Source organism: Dendropsophus ebraccatus, chromosome 3 (assembly GCF_027789765.1).
Source record: "Dendropsophus ebraccatus isolate aDenEbr1 chromosome 3, aDenEbr1.pat, whole genome shotgun sequence".
Lineage (NCBI taxonomy): Eukaryota > Metazoa > Chordata > Amphibia > Anura > Hylidae > Dendropsophus > Dendropsophus ebraccatus.
Genome location: NC_091456.1, coordinates 194,010,831 through 194,032,486, shown reverse-complemented (window position 1 = coordinate 194,032,486; position 21,656 = coordinate 194,010,831). Strand labels below are relative to the sequence as shown.

Sequence of the window (21,656 nt, the reverse complement as noted above, 5' to 3'; positions counted from 1 at the left end):
GCTGAGCTGTATATATGTGTAATGTACATGTAGCTGAGCTGTATGTGTGTAATGTACATGTAGCTGAGCTGTATGTGTGTAATGTACATGTAGCTGAGCTGTATATGTGTGTAATGTACATGTAGCTGAGCTGTATATGTGTGTAATGTACATGTAGCTGAGCTGTATGTGTGTAATGTACATGTAGCTGAGCTGTATTTGTGTAATGTACATGTAGCTGAGCTGTATATGTGTAATGTACATGTAGCTGAGCTGTATATGTGTGTAATGTACATGTAGCTGAGCTGTATATGTGTAATGTACATGTAGCTGAGCTGTATATGTGTGTAATCTACATGTAGCTGAGCTGTATGTGTGTGTAATGTACATGTAGCTGAGCTGTATATATGTGTAATGTACATGTAGCTGAGCTGTATGTGTGTAATGTACATGTAGCTGAGCTGTATGTGTGTAATGTACATGTAGCTGAGCTGTATATGTGTGTAATGTACATGTAGCTGAGCTGTATATGTGTGTAATGTACATGTAGCTGAGCTGTATATGTGTAATGTACATGTAGCTGAGCTGTATATGTGTAATGTACATGTAGCTGAGCTCTTTGCACTTGTTACCATCCTCACCATCTACAAAGACCCCATCTGTATTGCCCACTTTGTGCCTCCATGTAGTATTTCGGATGTGGGTATGTCCCAGTTATATGAGATCTTACAGACTAGGAGGACTGGGGAGACACGAGAGGCAACAAGGGCTTTATTTGCTGATGTTCCAGTCATTGTACATAGAATAGAAAATGCCTATAGGTGATTGGGTGAGCCAGTCACACGCCATTGTCTGAGTACAGGTAGAAAGTACATGGCACCGAGGAGATTATAGAGAAGATGGAGAAGGAATAGCAGAGAGGGAGATGAGATTAGGGAATGTTATAAGCCTGAAGAGATGAGTCTCCAGGACATGCTTGATGCTGTCAGTGTTGGGTATGAGTCTGAGGTCTAATGGTGCATTCACACCTACAGGATCTGCAGCTGATTTTAAATAACTGAACACAGCATCAAATCTGCACCATCAAATATGCTGCAGATCTGCTTCCGATCCTGTAGGTGTGAACGCACCCTTAGGCTGGGTTCACACTACGTATATTTCAGTCAGTATTGTGGTCCTCATATTGCAACCAAAACCAGGAGTGGATTAAAAACACAGAAAGGATCTGTTCACACAATGTTGAAATTGAGTGGATGGCCGCCATATAACGGTAAATAACGGCCATTATTTCATTACAACAGCCGTTGTTTTAAAATAACAGCAAATATTTGCCATTAAATGACGGCCATCCACTCAATTACACCATTGTGTGAACAGATCCTTTCTGTGTTTTTAATCCACTCCTGGTTTGGGTTGCTATATGAGGACCACAATACTGACTGAAATGTACGTAGTGTGAACCCAGCCTGAGGGTAAAGTGTCCAGAGAACTGGTGCAGCATGAGAGAAGTTCTGGAGGCTGGAGTGTGAGGACTGGCGGTCATGGCGTCCGTGCCGTTGATCCTGCCTCTGACTCTGCAGGTGATGTGGATGCTCGCTCACGTTCTCGATCATTAGGTGCACGCCGGAGAACGTGAGCATTGTAGTCTATTGCCTTGTTGTATAGACCTGGTCATCCTAGGGTTAATTGTTCTCTGGAGTTTCTCCTGCTCTGACCTGTGGGGGTGGGGATTCCAGGCTGCATTTAAGGTCTGCAAACAGGCTGCTAGTTGCCAGTGTTTGAATTCTCTGCAATAGCTAGTTTGGTGATTTGATCTCTGCAGTCCTGACCTTGCTCTGTGTTCTGACCATCTCTTTTGCCTGATCCCTTTGTACTTCGCTACCGGTTGGTTTTGGCTTCGGCTTGTTTTTGACTATTCTTAGCTTTGTGATTTTGTCCTGACGCACTTTCCTGGTTTTGACTTGGCTTTATTGACCATTCTTCTGTTTGTTTGTCTGTCTCTTGTGTCCCATCCCAGGCACCCTAGTCAGTCAGTGTATATCGCGGTCATCGTGTTTGTCGCCCCACGGTCTAGCGTGGGCGGGGCAATAGGCAGGGAAAGAGGTTGGGGTAAGCTCAGGGCTCACGTTCCTCTGTTGTCTGTTTATCCCAACCCTGACAGGGAGATTCTGATTATGGAAGATGTTAGTGTAAGATCATTAGCAGAATATAGAGCATGGGATGGATGGTAGGTGGAGATGACAGCATGGGGGTGGGGGGGGGGAGTGTTTTTGCTGACGTCCCTGGAAAGCGAAATTGAGTCTTAGGGTCCATTTACACACAGAGATTATCTGACTGATTATTTGCCAAATATTTGAAGCCAAAACCAGTAATGGGTTTGAAAAGAGGAGAAATCTCAGGCTTTCCTTTATGACCTGATCTCTGTTTATAGTCTTTCTGGCTTTGGCTTAAAATCTTTGGCAGATAATCTTTCTGTGTAAATGGACTCTGAGACACCACTGGAGATCGGGCAGAGGAAATATCCTGATCTTGCCAAGGAATGGTGGTGGCACTTCTCCGGGATGACTCTTCAGTTGACTGTTGTCTCCGGGATTGGCTACTGCCCGCTGTGGAGCTTGAACTTTGAAGGATCAGTCAACAATCTCAGCCTGGATGGTGTTCACCTGCCCACTAGGTGTAGCTGGTACCTGAAACTTTTCTCCAATACAGTTAGGATCACCACTCCCACGATTCTCTTTTCCATTGGCACCACCCTGTCTGCCACCTTGGCCGCTGACACTGCCCATACCCTGAGAAGAGCCTGATTTTTTTTACGCACTTGGACATATTGCTTATATTTAGATTATTGCAAGAAACAAAATAAATCTTATTAGATTGCGGATATTGCCAGTGATTTCAGAGCACAAACTCATTGACAATAGGAACTTTTTCCCAGCGCCCACTAAGTTATAAAGGCAGATGCTGTCTTCACTGATCCCAGGGAATTGGTATAACAGAGTATGAGATGAGTGCGCCCACTAAGTTTGGATCCCTCGCAGGCCGAGCTACTGTAGCTTGTGGCACTGTGAGGAAAAGCCAGAGAGGCCTCCCAAGACATCCTGTGGCACAACCACTCCCGCAGGGTGAGATCTGGGCCGTTCTACTCAGAACCTGTTGTTGGTCAAGGATAAGTAAAAACGTGATGTCCTTATTTTGACTACAATCCACGATGCTGGCACCACCCCTGTCCCTGTCCGTGGTACCACCGCAGTGGCACTGAAACCCGATTGTATTGTTGACTACAATTAGTATATGGGAGGAAATTATCTGTCTGATCATTAAGCCATACAGTGCTCTGAGAAAGACCGACATGTGGTACAAAAAGCTGGCCGTGCACATGGTCCAAACTGCATTGTACAACGCTTTTGTGCTTTACCGATGTGCCGGCCACCCTGGGAAATACCTTCAGTTCCAGGAGGCAGTCATCAAGGCCCTAATATTTGGTAGCGGAGAAGTAGCGGGGCCAAGTACTTCTGTAACTGGAGGTCCCCGTATTGTGCCAGGGCAGCACTTTCCTGGTGAAGTCCCTTACACTGGGAAGAAGGGGAGATCCCAGAAAAATGCCGGGTGTGCTATAAAAGGGGGATTAGAAAGGACACATGATCAGTGCGATACCTGTATCTGCATAAACCAGGCCTATGCATTAGAGACTGCTTCAAGGTGTAACATACATTGGTGGAATACTGATTCCTACATTTGTTTCCTAGTTTCCAAATTGGGTTACTGTTCTATTGGGGAAAGACATTTAGAGACATTACATAGATTCTGGATTGGGCCCTTTTTGGTTTTCTCTACTGTCAGCCAACACCGTGCAATCTGCTTTTCTTTTATAGACCCCTTATGTAATTTTTCCTTTTCCAGCATATTATTCCACCTATGTAACATAATTAGTGGGGTCTAAATGCTCACTATACCCAGTGTTACATTTCTTGAAGGGTGTAGTTTCCACAATAGGGGCACTTGTGAGAGGTTTCCACTGTTTTGGCAGCACGAGTGACGCTCCTTCCCTTTGGAGTCTTGTCCTTGCGCCCGCATAGCACTTTATGTCCACAAGTGGGGTATTTTCGTTCTCGGGGGAAACTGCTCTACACATTTTGCTTTTTTGTCTCTTAACCCCTTGAGAACATACAAAACTAAAGGCCAGACCAACGTTTTAACGTGAATTTTTTTTTTTTACATTTTCATGGCACATTGTTCCGAATATCCGTGAAGCACCTGTGGTGTCCATATGCTGACCGTGCTGGTTCCTAAAAAAGTCTGATTTTAATTTTTTTTTTTTAATTTGGAAAATTACTTTATCAATAAATAAATGATCAAGCTTTTTATTGTCTTAAAAAAATTGAAAGCAAGTGTAATAAATGCTGGAAACATAAAGTAGACGTGCTGCTAATGTTTTTTTTTTTACTTTATTTTCATTTTCAAATTGATAATACATTACAATTAATATAAAAAGCATCCATGAACCATCAATAACAATGAATCCCCTGTGACCCCTACTGCCCACATACCCCCTTATCTCTGCTTCCTTACATCCGCATCTGGGGCACTCTTGATTTTAGAGAGAAATACAGGAGTATAGTATAGTCACTGCACAATATTATACTGCACAATTCTAGGTTTCATTGTCTTCTAGACATATTTTATATTCTGAGATATCCTCACCCACTGAAGTTCAGATATTTCCCCAATCTCATCCTCCCATTCCCTCTTGCTCTTTAAATACCTCTCAGCTTTACTAAGCGAATGTTATTTAGGATCTAATTCATGTGGCAGAACTATTTTCCTTGCAGGCTGAAAAGTAAGAAAAATTCTCATGTTATTTAGTGATTTTTTTTTTTTTTTTTTATAAAGATAGGCTATAAGTATGGACTCCAACACCCCAGTAATATAAAGTAGAATATGTCGCGAGAATCACCAGGATCGGTAGAAGCATCCCCAAGTTATTAATGAAGAAAGTGACACAGGTCATAGTCATAACATGTGGCCTGGTCCAGGGGGTCATGAAGGGGTTAAGTTGCACTTATTATGGACCAATAAAGGATTTCTCAGATTTTGCAGCTATTTCTTGCGCTGGCCGTTCTTCTCCCCGGTATTACTATAATGGGAGGGATAGTGAGGTACAACTATTGGGCCGATATTCTGCATAAGATTGGACATTTTTATTCCTGGAATTGCTGGTAAAATGTCATCAGTTGTTCTGTTATTATTCTGTATGTTGCTGTATATATTCCCCCCCAATAGGCCCCGCCCCCAAATGTTACACCGACCAATAGCAGAATAGTAATAGTATCCACCATCTTTATTAGCTGCTATTATATATACACACACACAGGATATAACAATAGTAGCAGAGAGCGTGCGGCAGGAGGGCCGGAACACAACGGCCATTACTTCTTATGGGATTCTCTCCTAATCCCCGGAAAGCTGACGGATTGGAAAAGACTTAGAATTCTATTGGAGGAAAGAATTATTGGCGGGAAATGTTGGGATGGATCCAGCGGATATTGAGCATTAGTTTGCTGGGAGATATCTAGTTATTATTAGGAGGGAAAAGTCTTCTGGCCCTGTAACTTCTATCACCTAGATGAGATGGAAGGACTGGGATTGGAGCTGCACACTCCTCAGCCCCTATGGCCGCAGCTTTATTTCCAGCCATCACATCCGATTGGAAGAAATTACGGTTTTCCATTAATAAGAGACATAAATAAGGCGACTGTCCTGTGTGAGCTCTATGATAACATGTTACGTTTCCCATCTGTGAGATCTTTCATATTCTGTTAGAGATGACTTTTTCCTCAAAGACCTCACATACATGGCTTCTCCCCTCTGTGAATTCTTTGATGGTGAAGAAGACTTGATTTGTGGGTAAAACACTTTTTCAGCATTTCGGACATGAAAATGGCTTCTCTCCTGTGTGAATTTTAAGGTGCCCAACAAGAGCGGATTTTTGAGTAAAACATTTCCCACATTCTGAACATGAAAATTGCTTCTTCCCTGTGTGAATATTTTGATGGTCAACAAGATTTGATTTGTGGGTAAAACATTTTCCACATTCCGGACATAAAAATGGCTTCTCTCCTGTGTGAATTTTATGGTGCCTAACAAGAGTGGATTTTTGAGTAAAACATTTACCACATTCTGAACATGAAAAAAATTGCTTCTCTCCTGTGTGAATTTTATAGTGCCTAACAAGAGTGGATTTTTGAGTAAAACATTTACCACATTCTGAACATGAAAATGGCTTCTCCCCTGTGTGAACTTTTCGATGCTCAACAAGATATGATTTGTGGGTAAAACATTTCCCACATTCTGAACATAAAAAAGGCTTCTCCCCAGTGTGAGTTTTTTGATGTTTAACAAGATTTGTTTTGTGGGTAAAATATTTTCCACATTCTGAACATGAAAATAGCTTCTTCCCTGTGTGAATATTTTGATGCGAAACAAGATTTGATTTTTTGGTAAAACATTTCCCACATTCTAAACATGAGAATGGCTTCTCTCCTGCATGAATTTTATGATGCTCAACAAGAGTGTATTTTTGAGTAAAAGATTTCTCACATTCTAAACTTGAAAATGGTTTCTTTTCTGTAAGAGCACTTTTATGTTCACCATCCTTTCTGTGCCTTTTATTCTGTATAACAGTCTGTGATGGATCAGTAGATGGGACTTGTATAACAGGATGAGATGCCAGATCTTTGCTGTGAGGGGCTGGGGGTAGATCTGGGGGAATAGAAGGTTCTTCATATGTATCTTGTGTGATCTGACCATCTGCTGTAATATCTAGAGATATCTGATGTCCCTCTGATCTCCGGGTACACTCAGCTGCCAAGAAGAAACTCATTCTATTAGTGAGGAGTAATATAATGGTGCGGCTTCTGCAGATATCGCTCGTCTTATTTATAGAACATCTCTAAGTGCAGCTTTCCCAGAATTCCTCCTCATCCTCCCCATCCCCCCCCCCATCTGATCCCACATTCTCTCATCCACAGGGATTTCTCAGCATTGATGACACCACAAGGTTATTATACAGCAACACCAGACACCTCAGCTGCTGCTGCTCTGTTCTGGACGCTGCTCTGGGTAACAAATGTCTTCCATAGAACGTCCTCAGACTGGAAGGTGGTAAAGGTTTTTATCACATATAAAAGATAAAACGTTACATTCCCAGCACATTTTGTTAGAATGCTGCTATCTTCCTCAGCTCATCCTCTTTTCCTCTGCTCTGTTATAATGTCACCCCTCCTTCCTGCTTCCTCTTCTTCATGAATAATCTCTGCTTCTCGGTCTCCTGCTCGTTCAGCTGTCAGTCAGTGTTTATATCAGCTATAAGCTGCCTACAGAGGACTGATCTGCAATCAGATGTATAGTTGTGTTAGAGCTGTGGTCTAATGCTAAATCACTTGTCTAGAGACCAATAATAGTATTTTATCTTGGGTTCTATTCCCCTGATCAACATGAAATATAGTTATTTATTATTTTCTTTTTTTCTCATCATTGTGTCATTTTTAAAAGTGCAAAAAATTTCCAATCAGGTCAAAATTAGTTTAGAAATCATTTGATTAAACAATGATGAGGAAAATAAGAAAATAAGTATTTCATTTCCATCAGGGAATTGAACCCAGGAGAAAATGGTCATTGGTCTCTAGACAGCTTATTTACCCCTAGAGCTGAGCTCCAACACAACTATATATCTCATTGCAGATCAGTCCTGTAGGCAGTTTATGACTGATATAAACACTGAGAGACACTGACTGACAGCTGAGCGAGCAGGAGGCCGAGCAATAGAAATTATTCATGAAGAGGGAGGAAGAAGCAGTGGTGAGAAGTGCTAGAGTGCGGCACAAATGCTGAGCCACAACTCCTCTTTGACTTTTCATTACTATAAGTGGCCCGAAATTGCGCATAATCCACTCCAAGGACAATTTACCAAAAGGTACCGTGCTCACTAGGGGACTGCCAGCTACAGCACACTGCCAACACCTCAAGTAGGGCCCGGAGGCTGGCAGATTCCATCACATACAACCTTACATAAAAGCAATAATACATACAGATAGAGAATAGATATAGATAGTTGCCACAGGGCCCTTGCGGAATGAAGATGTTGCCCACAATAAAGTTAATGGTTATAAAGTTGGTAAAGTGATTAGTGCCGTTTTGCAGCAATTGCAGAAAAGCGCTGTTTCAGGTAGAGTGACTGATGCCGTGAGAATCAGCTGCTACTAGAGATTTGCTTGTAAGTCCAGGGGAGAGAAAAGGAGGCTGTCTCAGTGCCGGCAGCAAATCTCACCAGTCTCTGCGTCCCGATGTTGGTGCACGATGTCCTGGCATTCTGGTGCATCTCGGTGGGACTGGTAGGAAAGAGCGGACAGAGAGCAGCCTTGTTTCTGTTGCTTTTAGAGACAAGCTTACCGGCAGTAGTAGCGTTGATTGTGTTATATAGGTTAGTAGTGCAGTCAGTGTTAGTAGCGCAGTCCGTGTAAGTTGTGTTGTTGGATGGCGCTGTGTGTCTGCACCGTCTGCAATTAGAACGTGTCATACTAATTTACATCGCCACTGAGGAAGGGGAATACTCTGAACCTCGAAACTCGTTCAGCTATCAAAACTACTGACAGGCCAGAGATCGGGGCCCCAATGCAAGCTAAATAAGCTCAAAGACATATTGCAGACAGACAGCGCCATCCAACAACGCTACTAATATGGACTGCGCTACTGACACGGACTGCGCTACTACTGCCGGTAACCTGGACTCCAGAACCCAACAGAACCTGGGCTGCTCACTGTCCGCTCTTTCCTACCAGTCCCACAGAGAAGCACCAGAATGCCAGGACATCGTGCACCTACATCAGGACTATATTCTGGGTACCATCCGCATTCTGCAAGGACCCTGCAGCTACTATCTATATCTATTCTCTATCTCTATTATTGCTTTATATACAGATTTATGGGATGTTACCTGTAGTGCTCATTTATTTATTTATTTGTGTGATCCGTCCAATTCTACTAAATGTTTTATTCAATGTTTACTTATCCTACGGACAGGACTGTCACTCAGCAGTATATAAGGGGGTTACAGGACTATATATACTCTGGGTTTCCACACTCTTAATTTACTACAACTTACATCTACATCTTTGCACAAAAGGATAAGATGAAGTGCGGCAGCTCACCAAAATGGGTTAAAAGATGCTTTATTTGGACATAGAAGGCATCAATAGCAGGTACTATCCACAAAGAAGAAGAAGCGTTTTATACGTGAAACGGCCGTCGCTCTGTTTATTTGTGGATAGTACCTGCTATTGATGCCTTCTATGTCCAAATAAAGCATCTTTTAACCCATTTTGGTGAGCTGCCGCACTTCATCTTATCCTTTTGTGCAAAGCCTTTACTGGACTGTTTTCTCAAGCTGAGCACCACCTACGCTAGAGTTACCAAGGGAGAGTCACGGTGAGGTCCAAGTTTGGTTTCCTAAAACTGGGGACAGTGCCAGCATACACATCTTGTGTGAATTTACATCTACATCTACTTTGTACTTTTTTTTTCTTAACAAAAAAATTCCACACAGAATAGTTACAGCCGGTGACTGAGGAGAATGTGCGAGTGTTCTCTGCATTTAGTGGTCACTACTCACCTGGGCGGTTACCTGTAGTGATGTCCTCCTTATACTGCTCATCACTGCTGTCATCTGTCTCTTCTTCTTCTGATGTTGTGTCTGTATCATTAATAGAGTTCAGATCCTTCCCTCTACCAATGTCCTTATACTGCTCATCACTGCTGTCATCTGTCTCTTCCTCCTCTTCTTCGTCTTTTATTACCTTGTCTGTAGCATTAATGTAATTCAGATTATTCCCTGTAGTGATTTCCTCCTTATACTGCTCATTACTGCTCACATCTTCCCCCTGATTGATTTGTGAGAGAAATATTGTAAAAGTCATCAGACAGTAGGAGAAGTCAGGTGGGATGTACAGATCATAGGGAACATCTCCATCTACCTGATACTGATCCTGTGGGAGAAGAGGACGGGGACATCTCTCTGGTGCTGTTCTCTTACTGGATCTGACTGGAGGGAACACATACAGAGACTGAATTCATTCTTTCCATCCAGATAATACAGAGAGGAGGTGTGTATATAGTCCTGTCTATTACCTGCTGATGGGAGGGGCTGCTGATCCTCCAGCATCACATCCTTGTACTGATCCTTGTGTCCTTCTACATACTCCCACTCCTCCATGGAGAAATAGACCGTCACGTCCTGACACCTTATAGGAACCTGACACACACAATGATCACACAGTCATCCCCCCCACCCCTCCAGTGGTGTTACTGTATAATGTCCCAGCATTCCCAGCAGCCACAGTCTCACCTCTCCACTCAGCAGCTCCACCATCTTGTTGGTGACTTCTAGGATCTTCTCTTCCTCCATTTCCTCATGTATCAGGGGCCCCGGGATTGGGCTCAGGGTTCTTCCCCATCCTTCACACCCAGGGGCCCCACAGCGCCCACTAGAGGACTTCTTCACTACTGTGTAATCCTGTGTATGGAGAGACACATTACTATCACTCCATCCATTCCCAGAATCCCTCACCTCTCCAGTCCTATCCATCTGTTATTCCATAGATAAGAATGATGTCATGATGACATCACTCCCAGAATCCCTCACCTCTCCAGTCCTATCCATCTGTTATTCCATAGATAAGAATTATGTCATGATGACATCACTCCCAGAATCCCTCACCTCTCCAGTCCCAGTCCTATCCATCTGTTATTCCATAGATAAGAATGATGTCATGATGACATCACTCCCAGAATCCCTCACCTCTCCAGTCCTATCCATCTGTTATTCCATAGATAAGAATGATGTCATGATGACATCACTCCCAGAATCCCTCACCTCCCCAGTAAGCAGGAAGAGTATGTGTAGGGTGAGGGTTATTATCCTGTCGGCCATCTTGTCTCTGTCTCTCTCCATGGTTGATCGGTCGCTCTGGAGAGTTATCAGTAGAGGATCCTGTAATGTGTGGAGAGAAGATGAGACAATGTAACATCACATACAGTCACTACCTCAGCGGCTCCGGTCACAGAGCAGTAATACTGTGCTAGAAGCTGCGGTGCACATAGCGCTGGGGACAGTATAAGAGATGAGCGTGTCAGCGGCGGCCTTTGATTTCCGCTCCGGGTGCCGGGATAAGGGTATGTGCACACTGAGGAAAAGGCGAGAAATTCTGCTTGAAATTCCTCCCGTAAAATATGTACAGAGCAAAGTCCCATTGTGTTCAATGGGTTTTCTGCTCTGTTGTTCACACTGCAGAATTTCCGAGCAGAATTTTCTGCTGTAGATCTGCTAGAGGAATCCTATAGAAGTCAATGGGGGGCTTAAATTCTGTTTGAATTCTGCCTAAAAACTTTCAGCTACAATTCCTCGAGAATTGCTCAGTGTGCACATAGCCTAAGTTGGATCCTTCTCTCAGGACAACATCCAGCTTTATCAGGCAACCGGAGCGGAAATCACAGGCAGCCGGCTGAGAAGGGAGCACAGGGTGTATCTGTGTGTATTACATTGGGCAGCCGCCATCTTTACCAACTTGTAAACTTTGAAAAAAAGTCACTTACAGAACAGAAGTTTTTGCAAAGTTCGGAACGAATCTCAGTGCGTGAAGTTTTGTTCCGTTAAAAATGGAAACATTCCCAATGTGTATGACGCGTCCGGTCTCCTGGATTATTAATAACGGTTATACAGCCGCTTCTATGTCCCCAAACTACAACTAATCCCATAATAATAATAATAATAATAATACTAACACAGAGAGGAGCCGTACAGGAGCCGTGTGCTTACCCTGTGCTTCCAGGACCTGCCATGATGTCACAGTCATGTGATCAGTAACATGGAGGAGGAGGCGGAGTCGAGTCACATGATCAGGGGCTGCTGCTCAGTGTATGCAGGACTCTGCTCTGCTGGATGAGCTGAAGTGATGTGTATGCAGCAGAGCTGTGTGTGTGTGATGTGTGTGGAGCAGAGCTGTGTATGTGTGCAGTGTCGGACTGGGGTACCTTGGGCCCACCAGGGAAACTGACTCTAGGGGCCCACCCTACATACACAGATTTAACCAGTGCCAAACCTTTTACGTTAGTACAGCGACTTTAAGCGAGAGTGAGGCCTAATGTCCATCATGAAAGGCATAGAGTGGTCATTAAAACATTGTCAGACTGACATATAAAAGGTTTGATCAGCCAGGGTTTCAGTGCTGAGACCCCCAACAATGGCTGGATCATTGCTCACCTGTCATATTGCAAGTGACGGGTTCAGCACCTATTGCAGTTGATAGGTTCCATTATAATGTATTGAGCCCATTACGTACAACATAACAGACGGACTAATGATCCAGCCATCAGCACAGTATATACTATGAGATCAGTGATAACTGGTAACACTATATATAGCATGGGATCAGTGATAACCAGTTACAATATGTACAGTATACACCATTAGATCAGTGATAACCAGTAACAATATGTACAGTATACACCATGAGACCAGTGATAAGCGGTAACACTATATACAGTATACACCATGAGATAAGCGATAACAGGGGGATATATACAGGGCTGGAAGGAGGAGGGATATATACAGGGCTGGAAGGAGGAGATATATACAGGGCTGGGGGAGAGGGGATATATACAGGGCTGGGGGGAGAGGAGATATATACAGGGCTGGGGGAGAGGGGATATATACAGGGCTGGAGGGAGGAGGGATATATGCAGGGCTGGAGGGAGGGGGATATATACAGGGCTGGGGAGGGGGATATATACAGGGCTGGGGGAGAGGGGATATATACAGGGCTGGGGGAGAGGGGATATATACAGGGCTGGGGGAGAGGGGATATATGCAGGGCTGGAGGGAGGGGGATATATACAGGGCTGGGGAGGGGGATATATACAGGGCTGGGGGAGAGGGGATATATACAGGGCTGGAGGGAGGAGGGATATATACAGGGCTGGAGGGAGGGGGATATATACAGGGCTGGAGGGAGAGGGGATATATACAGGGCTGGGGGGGAGAGGGGATATATACAGGGCTGGGGGAGAGGGGATATATACAGGGCTGGGGGGGAGAGGGGATATATACAGGGCTGGGGGAGAGGGGATATATACAGGGCTGGGGGAGAGGGGATATATACAGGGCTGGGGGAGAGGGGATATATACAGGGCTGGGGGAGAGGGGATATATACAGGGCTGGAGGGAGGGGGATATATACAGGGCTGGGGGAGAGGGGATATATACAGGGCTGGGGGAGAGGGGATATATACAGGGCTGGGGGAGAGGGGATATATACAGGGCTGGGGGAGAGGGGGATATATACAGGGCTGGGGGAGAGGGGATATATACAGGGCTGGGGGGGAGAGGGGATATATACAGGGCTGGGGGAGAGGGGATATATACAGGGCTGGGGGAGAGGGGATATATACAGGGCTGGGGGAGAGGGGATATATACAGGGCTGGGGGAGAGGGGATATATACAGGGCTGGGGGAGAGGGGGATATATACAGGGCTGGGGGAGAGGGGATATATACAGGGCTGGGGGGGAGAGGGGATATATACAGGGCTGGGGGGAGGGGGATATATACAGGGCTGGAGGGAGGAGGGATATATGCAGGGCTGGAGGGAGGAGGGATATATACAGGGCTGGAGGGAGGGGGATATATACAGGCTGAGGGGAGAGGGTATATACAGTGCTGGGGAGAGGGGGGATATACACAGGGCTGAAAGGAGGGGGATATATACAGGGCTGGGGGAGAGGGGATATATACAGAGCTGGGGGAGAGGGGATATATACAGGGCTGGAGGGAGGAGGGATATATACAGGGCTGGAGGGAGGGGGATATATACAGGGCTGGAGGGAGGGGGATATATACAGGGCTGGAGGGAGGGGGGTATATACAGGGCTGGAGGGAGAGGGGATATATACAGGGCTGGGGGGAGAGGGGATACACACAGGGCTGGTGGGAGGGGGATATATACAGGGCTGGAGGGAGGAGGGATATATACAGGGCTGGAGGTAGGGGGGATATATACAGGGCTGGAGGGAGAGGGGATATATACAGGGCTGGAGGTAGGGGGGATATATACAGGGCTGGAGGTGGGGGGGATATATACAGGGCTGGAGGAGAGGGGGGATATATACAGGGCTGGAGGAGAGGGGATATATACAGAGCTGGGGGGAGGGGGGATATATACAGGGCTGGAGGGAGAGGGGATATATATAGGACTGGAGGGAGAGGGGATATATACAGGGCTGGGGGGAGGGAATATATACAGGGCTGGGGGGAGGGAATATATACAGGGCTGGGGGGAGGGAATATATACAGGGCTGGGGGGAGGGAATATATACAGGGCTGGAGGGAGAGGGGATATATACAGGGCTGGAGGGAGAGGGGATATATACAGGGCTGGAGGGAGAGGGGATATATACAGGGCTGGGGGGAGAGGGGATATATACAGGGCTGGGGGGGAGAGGGGATATATACAGGGCTGGAGGGAGAGGGGATATATATAGGACTGGAGGGAGAGGGGATATATACAGGGCTGGAGGGAGAGGGGATATATATAGGACTGGAGGGAGAGGGGATATATACAGGGCTGGGGGGGGAGAGGGGATATATACAGGGCTGGAGGGAGGAGGGATATATATAGGACTGGAGGAAGAGGGGATATATACAGGGCTGGAGGTGGGGGGGGGATATATACAGGGCTGGAGGTGGGGGGGGGGATATATGTACAGGGCTGGAGGTGGGGGGGGGATATATGTACAGGGCTGGAGGTGGGGGGGGGATATATGTACAGGGCTGGAGGTGGGGGGGGGGATATGTACAGGGCTGGAGGTGGGGGGGGATATGTACAGGGCTGGAGGTGGGGGGGGGATATATGTACAGGGCTGGAGGTGGGGGGGGGATATGTACAGGGCTGGAGGTGGGGGGGATATATGTACAGGGCTGGAGGTGGGGGGGGGATATGTACAGGGCTGGAGGTGGGGGGGGATATGTACAGGGCTGGAGGTGGGGGGGGGATATATGTACAGGGCTGGAGGTGGGGGGGGATATGTACAGGGCTGGAGGTGGGGGGGGGGATATGTACAGGGCTGGAGGTGGGGGGGGGATATGTACAGGGCTGGAGGTGGGGGGGGGATATGTACAGGGCTGGAGGTGGGGGGGGGGGATATATGTACAGGGCTGGAGGTGGGGGGGGGATATATGTACAGGGCTGGAGGTGGGGGGGGATATGTACAGGGCTGGAGGTGGGGGGGGGATATGTACAGGGCTGGAGGGAGAGGGGATATATACAGGGCTGGGGGGAGAGGATATATACAGGGCTGGGGAGAGGGGATATATACAGGGCTGGAGGGAGGAGGGATATATACAGGGCTGGAGGGAGGGGGGATATATACAGGGCTGGAGGTGGGGGGGATATATACAGGGCTGGAGGAGAGGGGGGATATATACAGGGCTGGAGGAGAGGGGATATATACAGAGCTGGGGGGAGGGGGGATATATACAGGGCTGGAGGGAGAGGGGATATATACAGGACTGGAGGGAGAGGGGATATATACAGGGCTGGGGGGAGGGAAAATATACAGGGCTGGGGGGAGGGAATATATACAGGGCTGGGGGGAGGGAATATATACAGGGCTGGAGGGAGAGGGGATATATACAGGGCTGGAGGGAGAGGGGATATATACAGGGCTGGAGGGAGAGGGGATATATACAGGGCTGGGGGGGAGAGGGGATATATACAGGGCTGGAGGGAGGGGGATATATACAGGGATGGAGGGAGAGGGGATATATACAGGGCTGGAGGGAGAGGGGATATATATAGGACTGGAGGGAGAGGGGATATATACAGGGCTGGAGGGAGAGGGGATATATATAGGACTGGAGGGAGAGGGGATATATATAGGACTGGGGGGGGGAGAGGGGATATATACAGGGCTGGAGGGAGGAGGGATATATATAGGACTGGAGGAAGAGGGGATATATACAGGGCTGGAGGTGGGGGGGGGGGATATATACAGGGCTGGAGGTGGGGGGGGATATATGTACAGGGCTGGAGGTGGGGGGGGGATATATGTACAGGGCTGGAGGTGGGGGGGGGGGGATATGTACAGGGCTGGAGGTGGGGGGGGGATATGTACAGGGCTGGAGGTGGGGGGGGGGATATATGTACAGGGCTGGAGGTGGGGGGGGGATATGTACAGGGCTGGAGGTGGGGGGGGGATATGTACAGGGCTGGAGGTGGGGGGGGATATATGTACAGGGCTGGAGGTGGGGGGGGGGATATGTACAGGGCTGGAGGTGGGGGGGGGATATATGTACAGGGCTGGAGGTGGGGGGGGGGATATGTACAGGGCTGGAGGTGGGGGGGGATATATGTACAGGGCTGGAGGTGGGGGGGGGGATATGTACAGGGCTGGAGGTGGGGGGGGGATATATGTACAGGGCTGGAGGTGGGGGGGGATATGTACAGGGCTGGAGGGGGGGGGGGATATATGTACAGGGCTGGAGGTGGGGGGGGGGATATGTACAGGGCTGGAGGTGGGGGGGGGATATATGTACAGGGCTGGAGGTGGGGGGGGGATATATGTACAGGGCTGGAGGTGGGGGGGGGATATATGTACAGGGCTGGAGGTGGGGGGGGGATATGTACAGGGCTGGAGGTGGGGGGGGATATGTACAGGGCTGGAGGTGGGGGGGGATATGTACAGGGCTGGAGGTGGGGGGGGATATATGTACAGGGCTGGGGGGAGAGGATATATACAGGGCTGGAGGTGGGGGGGGGATATGTACAGGGCTGGAGGTGGGGGGGGGATATGTACAGGGCTGGAGGGAGGAGGTGGCTATTGTGCTGTGGGGAAGGGGCATTTGCACAATGTAGAGGGTACAGGCACCTGCACTCTGGATGCCAGCAGGACGGCTGGAGGCCATTAGATGACATTACCCATCCTCTCACCTCTCTCTCCAGCCTCCTGTGTCAGCACTTCCTGCTCTCTGTTTCTTGGTCCATACAGATAGCAGCACCCAGAGCTCCTTCTGCCCTAAGACACGCCCCCTGCACAGAGGAAGCCCATAGACACTCTGTATGCAGGAAGTGCCGGGGCTTCTCCTCTCAGAGACCGTTCGGGGGGACACAGGGGGGACACGTGGGGCCCCTGCCAGGATAGTTAGGAGGTGACAGGAGTGTCTTAGGGGCCATAGTCTGTAGAAGCTTATGTTGGGCCTGGATCTGCTGAACAGGGAGCCTCCTGTTCAGGGGCCCACCAGGGGGGAGAAAGGGGGAGGGGCCCACCGGGGGTTTCCCCGGCTCCCCAGTGGCCCAGTCCGACCCTGTATGTGTGTGTTATATATGTCTGAAGCAGAGCCCTGTGTGTAATGTACATGTAGCTGAGCTGTATATGTGTGTAATGTACATGTAGCTGAGCTGTATATGTGTAATGTACATGTAGCTGAGCTGTATATGTGTAATGTACATGTAGCTGAGCTGTATATGTGTGTAATGTACATGTAGCTGAGCTGTATGTGTGTAATGTACATGTAGCTGAGCTGTATGTGTGTAATGTACATGTAGCTGAGCTGTATATGTGTAATGTACATGTAGCTGAGCTGTATGTGTGTAATGTACATGTAGCTGAGCTGTATATGTGTGTAATGTACATGTAGCTGAGCTGTATATGTGTAATGTACATGTAGCTGAGCTGTATATGTGTAATGTACATGTAGCTGAGCTGTATATGTGTGTAATGTACATGTAGCTGAGCTGTATATGTGTGTAATGTACATGTAGCTGAGCTGTATGTGTGTAATGTACATGTAGCTGAGCTGTATATGTGTAATGTACATGTAGCTGAGCTGTATATGTGTAATGTACATGTAGCTGAGCTGTATATATGTGTAATGTACATGTAGCTGAGCTGTATATATGTGTAATGTACATGTAGCTGAGCTGTATATGTGTAATGTACATGTAGCTGAGCTGTATATGTGTAATGTACATGTAGCTGAGCTGTATATGTGTAATGTACATGTAGCTGAGCTGTATGTGTGTAATGTACATGTAGCTGAGCTGTATATGTGTAATGTACATGTAGCTGAGCTGTATATGTGTAATGTACATGTAGCTGAGCTGTATATATGTGTAATGTACATGTAGCTGAGCTGTATATGTGTAATGTACATGTAGCTGAGCTGTATGTGTGTAATGTACATGTAGCTGAGCTGTATATGTGTAATGTACATGTAGCTGAGCTGTATGTGTGTAATGTACATGTAGCTGAGCTGTATATGTGTGTGTAATGTACATGTAGCTGAGCTGTATATGTGTAATGTGCATGTAGCTGAGCTGTATGTGTGTAATGTACATGTAGCTGAGCTGTATGTGTGTAATGTACATGTAGCTGAGCTGTATGTGTGTAATGTACATGTAGCTGAGCTGTATATGTGTAATGTACATGTAGCTGAGCTGTATATCTGTGTAATGTACATGTAGCTGAGCTGTATATGTGTAATGTACATGTAGCTGAGCTGTATGTGTGTGTAATGTACATGTAGCTGAGCTGTATGTGTGTAATGTACATGTAGCTGAGCTGTATGTGTGTAATGTACATGTAGCTGAGCTGTATGTGTGTAATGTACATGTAGCTGAGCTGTATGTGTGTAATGTACATGTAGCTGAGCTGTGTGTGTGTAATGTACATGTAGCTGAGCTGTATGTGTGTAATGGACATGTAGCTGAGCTGTATGTGTGTAATGTACATGTAGCTGAGCTGTATATGTGTAATGTACATGTAGCTGAGCTGTATGTGTGTAATGTACATGTAGCTGAGCTGTATATGTGTAATGTACATGTAGCTGAGCTGTATATGTGTGTGTAATGTACATGTAGCTGAGCTGTATGTGTGTAATGTACATGTAGCTGAGCTGTATATGTGTGTAATGTACATGTAGCTGAGCTGTATAGGTGTGTAATGTACATGTAGCTGAGCTGTATATGTGTGTAATGTACATGTAGCTGAGCTGTATATGTGTGTAATGTACATGTAGCTGAGCTGTATATGTGTAATGTACATGTAGCTGAGCTGTATATATGTAATGTACATGTAGCTGAGCTGTATGTGTGTAATGTACATGTAGCTGAGCTGTATATATGTGTAATGTACATGTAGCTGAGCTGTATGTGTGTAATTTACATGTAGCTGAGTTGTATATATGTGTAGTGTACATGTAGCTGAGCTGTATATGTGTAATGTACATGTAGCTGAGCTGTATGTGTGTAGTGTACATGTAGCTGAGCTGTATGTGTGTAATGTACATGTAGCTGAGCTGTATGTGTGTAATGTACATGTAGCTGAGCTGTATATATGTGTAATGTACATGTAGCTGAGCTGTATGTGTGTAATTTACATGTAGCTGAGTTGTATATATGTGTAGTGTACATGTAGCTGAGCTGTATGTGTGTAATGTACATGTAGCTGAGCTGTATATGTGTGTAATGTACATGTAGCTGAGCTGTATGTGTGTAATGTACATGTAGCTGAGCTGTATGTGTGTAATTAGAGATGAGCGAACCTCAAGCATGCTCGAGTCGATCCGAACCCGAACTTTCGGCATTTGGCAAGTTGGATAAAGCCCTAAGGCTATGTGGAAAACATGGATATAGTCATTGCCATGTTTTCCAGACAACCTTAGAGCTTTATCCAAGTTCAGCAGCCCCAGCTAATCAAATACCGAACGTTCGGGTTCGGTCGACTCGAACCCAAACCCGGTTCGCTCATCTCTATGTGTAATATATAGCTCCCAACTTTTGCTGGGAATTATTAGGGACATAGCCACGCCCATAACTGCGCTCTATTAACAAGCCCCATATGCACATCACCTATTACCTTCACCACATAGTAACTTATACCACCATACCACTACTACATAACATCCACTATACATGTACTAATATCCCCCTATACTCTGGCCCATATGGAGGAAGATACAAATGGTACACAGATTCTTCACACCATATAAGCGATTACAGTGCAGTTACATCCTGTGACTCACAGGTGACGTCTTCTCTGATCAGAGTCGCTCACTTTCCTTTTTTTATCTCCCATCTTGCCTGACCATTATGGAGACTTCTCCTGGCAATGCCTTGTCAATCAGACAAATATTTTAGGCTCTTTTCATTTATCACCATCCTCACCATCTACAAAGACCCCATTTGTATTGCCCACTTTGTGCCTCCATGTTGTGTTTAGGCCCAATATGGACCCTCAAATTGTACTTAGGCCCCTCTATGCCCTCATATAGTTGATAAGCCCCCTCTGTGCCTTTCTGTAGTAGTCAGACACCTGTGTGCTCCCCATATAGTAGTTAGCCCCCCCCCCCCGTGCCTACATATAGGTGTTAGATCCCTCTGTGGCCCCATATAGTAATTAGGCCCATCTGTGCTCTGATATAGAAGTAAGGCCCCCTCTGTACATCTATATAGAATTTAAGGAAGGACCTCCAGTAGGTAATGTCCCCCATGTAGCTATTCCACCCCTGTAGGCAATCCTATAGGTGACTGGGCGAGCCAGTCATACACCATTGTCTGAGTACAGGTACAAAGTACATTGCACCAAGGAGATTATAGAGAAGATGGAGAAGGGATAGCAGAGAGGGAGATGAGATTAGGGAATGTTATAAGCCTGAAGAGATGAGTCTCCAGGACATGCTTGATGCTGTCAGTGTTGGGTATGAGTCCGAGGTCTAATGGTGCATTTACACCTACAGGATCTGCAGCTGATTTTAAATAACTGAACACAGCATCAAATCTGCACCATCAAATATGCTGCAGATCTGCTTCCGATCCTGTAGGTGTGAACGCACCCTTAGGCTGGGTTCACACTACGTATATTTCAGTCAGTATTGTGGTCCTCATATTGCAACCAAAACCAGGAGTGGATTTAAAAACACAGAAAGGATCTGTTCACACAATGTTGAAATTGAGTGGATGGCCGCCATATAACGGTAAATAACGGCCATTATTTCAATATAACAGCCGTTGTTTTAAAATAACAGCAAATATTTGCCATTAAATGACGGCCATCCACTCAATTACACCATTGTGTGAACAGATCCTTTCTGTGTTTTTAATCCACTCCTGGTTTGGGTTGCAATATGAGGACCACAATACTGACTGAAATATACGTAGTGTGAACCCAGCCTGAGGGTAAAGTGTCCAGAGAACTGGTGCAGCATGAGAGAAGTTCTGGAGGCCGGAATGTGAGGACTGGCGGTCATGGCGTCCGTGCCGTTGATCCTGCCTCTGACTCTGCAGGTGATGTGGATGCTCGCTCGCGTTCTCGATCATTAGGTGCACGCCGGAGAACGTGAGCATTGTAGTCTATTGCCTTGTTGTATAGACCTGGTCATCCTAGGGTTAATTGCTCTCTGGAGTTTCTCCTGCTCTGACCTGTGGGGGTGGGGATTCCAGGCTGCATTTAAGGTCTGCAAACAGGCTGCTAGTTGCCAGTGTTTGAATTCTCTGCAATAGCTAGTTTGGTGATTTGATCTCTGCAGTCCTGACCTTGCTCTGTGTTCTGACCATCTCTTTTGCCTGATCCCTT

The 21,656-nt window shown here is 46.4% G+C and overlaps 1 protein-coding gene and 1 pseudogene across 1 annotated transcript in view; both read right to left on the bottom strand.

Annotated features, from left to right (window-relative positions):
- LOC138786650 (zinc finger protein 585A-like) overlaps positions 1-21,656 on the bottom strand; it is a 214,893-nt gene that overhangs the window by 145,845 nt on the left and 47,392 nt on the right. The window lies entirely within an intron of this gene.
- LOC138787608 (zinc finger protein 729-like) overlaps positions 5,303-21,656 on the bottom strand; it is a 45,593-nt pseudogene continuing 29,239 nt past the window's right edge.